This window comes from Neodiprion pinetum, unplaced genomic scaffold (assembly GCF_021155775.2).
Source record: "Neodiprion pinetum isolate iyNeoPine1 unplaced genomic scaffold, iyNeoPine1.2 ptg000078l, whole genome shotgun sequence".
In the NCBI taxonomy this organism is placed as follows: domain Eukaryota; kingdom Metazoa; phylum Arthropoda; class Insecta; order Hymenoptera; family Diprionidae; genus Neodiprion; species Neodiprion pinetum.
Window position 1 is genome coordinate 35001 of NW_027184492.1, and position 2500 is coordinate 37500.

Consider the following 2500-nt stretch of genomic DNA (forward strand, 5'->3'; position numbering starts at 1 on the left):
AATGAAGTATTAAAATGAAAAATGATTGTAAATGGAAAAATCATAAAAAAAATGAAATAAAATAAAGAATAAGCAATTAAATAAAAATATTTGGGATTTTTCTGATAATTATACATAATTTTAAAAAATTGAAATATTGTGGAGAAAATTTTTTTTCTCAATTTCTCATTTCTTAAAAGTAAATTGAAAATTATAATATACATGTGTATATATATATATATAGATATATATGTATATATATATTCATATATAATTATGTGATACATTAATATAATAGAATAGAAATGAAGGTAATTGAGGTAAATAATGTAATAATATAAAAAATAATTGTGAATGAAAAAATCATAAGAAAATGAAATAAAATAAAAAATCAGCGATAAAATAAAAATATTTGGGATTTTTCTAATGATTATACATAATTTTAAAAAATTGAAATATTGTGGAGAAATTTTTTTTTCTCAATTTCCCATTTTTTAAAAGTAAATTGAAAATTATAATATACATGTGTATATATATATATATATATATGTATACATACATATATATATACATATATATGTACATATATCTATATATATTTATATTATACATTAATATAATTGAATATAAATTAAGGTAATTGAGGAAAATAATGTGATGGAATGAAAAATTATTGTGAATAAAAAAAAATTATAAAAAAATAAAATAGAATAAAAAATAAGTAAAAAATATAAAATAATTAAAATATTCATATATCATTCATATATATATATATATATGTATATATATATATATATATATATATATATATATATATATATATATATATGTGTGTGTATATATATGTATATACATATATATATATATACATGTATATATATAATAATATATATTCATATTATACATTGATATACTTCTCGCAAAAATTAAGGGAACAACAAAATTTTCGCAATTTTTTGGTGATTTTCAACAGGCTGTATTTCAGTGAAAAATGGTCGTGCAAGAAATAAAAAAAAAAAGCTTTTGAAGCTTGAAGACTCTAGTTTTTGAATTTTCTGGTTAAAAATTTTTCGAAGCACTATTAGCCATGCAATCCTTGGATAAAGCACAAAGAAAAAATTTTCAAAATTTTTTACGTTTTTTCTTTCGCTCTACGGGCATGGAAAAATTTTTCCGAGATAAACTAATGCGTAGGTCGCATAGCCTGTTTATTCAGCTTCAAGATGCTTCTTTTTAAACCTCGATACGACCATTTGTCTTCGAGATATCGAATTTTGAATGCCAAAGCATCCTTTTTCACTCAACTGCTGATATCTCTGGAACTACTGGTCGCACAGCGAGCCGAAGGGCAGTTTCTTTTTACTGCAGAAAATTTCCTACAAAAATCTGTCAAGGTTAATGTCAAAAAAATTTTTTTCCACCTGTAGCGTTAACGTGAAAAAAGAGCAAAAAAATGCCATTTTGCCTTTTTTTGGATAATTGACTGTATCTTCGTCAATATTGGGGGGAAAGCTTAGGTTAGAAGAAAATTTCACAGCCTAATGTACCCCAAAGGTCCCCCCAAATCGGTAGATCGATCGGTTCAGCGGTTTTCCTGGACCGATTGATTGAAATTTTGAATAAATTAAGGGAACAAGGTTTTTGGTTCTTAAAGAATTTTTGGATAATCGACTGTATCTTCGTCAATATTGGGGGGAAAGCTTAGGTTAGAAGAAAATTTTGCAGCCTAATGTACCCCAAAGGTCCCCCTAAATCGGTAGATTGATCGGTTCAGCGGTTTTCCTGGACCGATTGATTGAAATTTTAAAAAAATCAAGGGAACAAGGTTTTTGTTTCTTAAGGAACCTTGTTCTCTTAATTTTGTCAAAATTTCAATCAATCGGTCCAGGAAAACCGCTGAACCGATCGATCTACCGATTTGAGGGGACCTTTGGGGTACATTAGGCTGTGAAATTTTCTTCTAACCTAAGCTTTTCCCCCAATATTGACGAAGATACAGTCAATTATCCAAAAAAAGGCAGAATGGCATTTTTTTGCTCTTTTTTCACGTTAACGCTACAGGTGGAAAAAAATTTTTTTGACATTAACCTTGACAGATTTTTGTAGGAAATTTTCTGCAGAAAAAGAAACTGCCCTTCGGCTCGCTGTGCGACCAGTAGTTCCAGAGATATCAGCAGTTGAGTGAAAAAGGATGCTTTGGCATTCAAAATTCGATATCTCGAAGACAAATGGTCGTATCGAGGTTTAAAAAAAAGCATCTTGAAGCTGAATAAACAGGCTATGCGACCTACGCATTGATTTATCTCGGAAAAATTTTTCCATGCCCGTAGAGCGAAAGAAATAACGTAAAAAATTTTAAAAATTTTTTCTTCGTGCTTTATCCAAAGATTGCATGGCTAATAGTGCTTCGAAAAATTTTTAACCAGAAAATTCAAAAACTAGAGTCTTCAAGCTTCAAAAGCTTTTTTTTTTTATTTTTTGTACGACCATTTTTCACTGAAATACAGCCTGTTGAAAATCA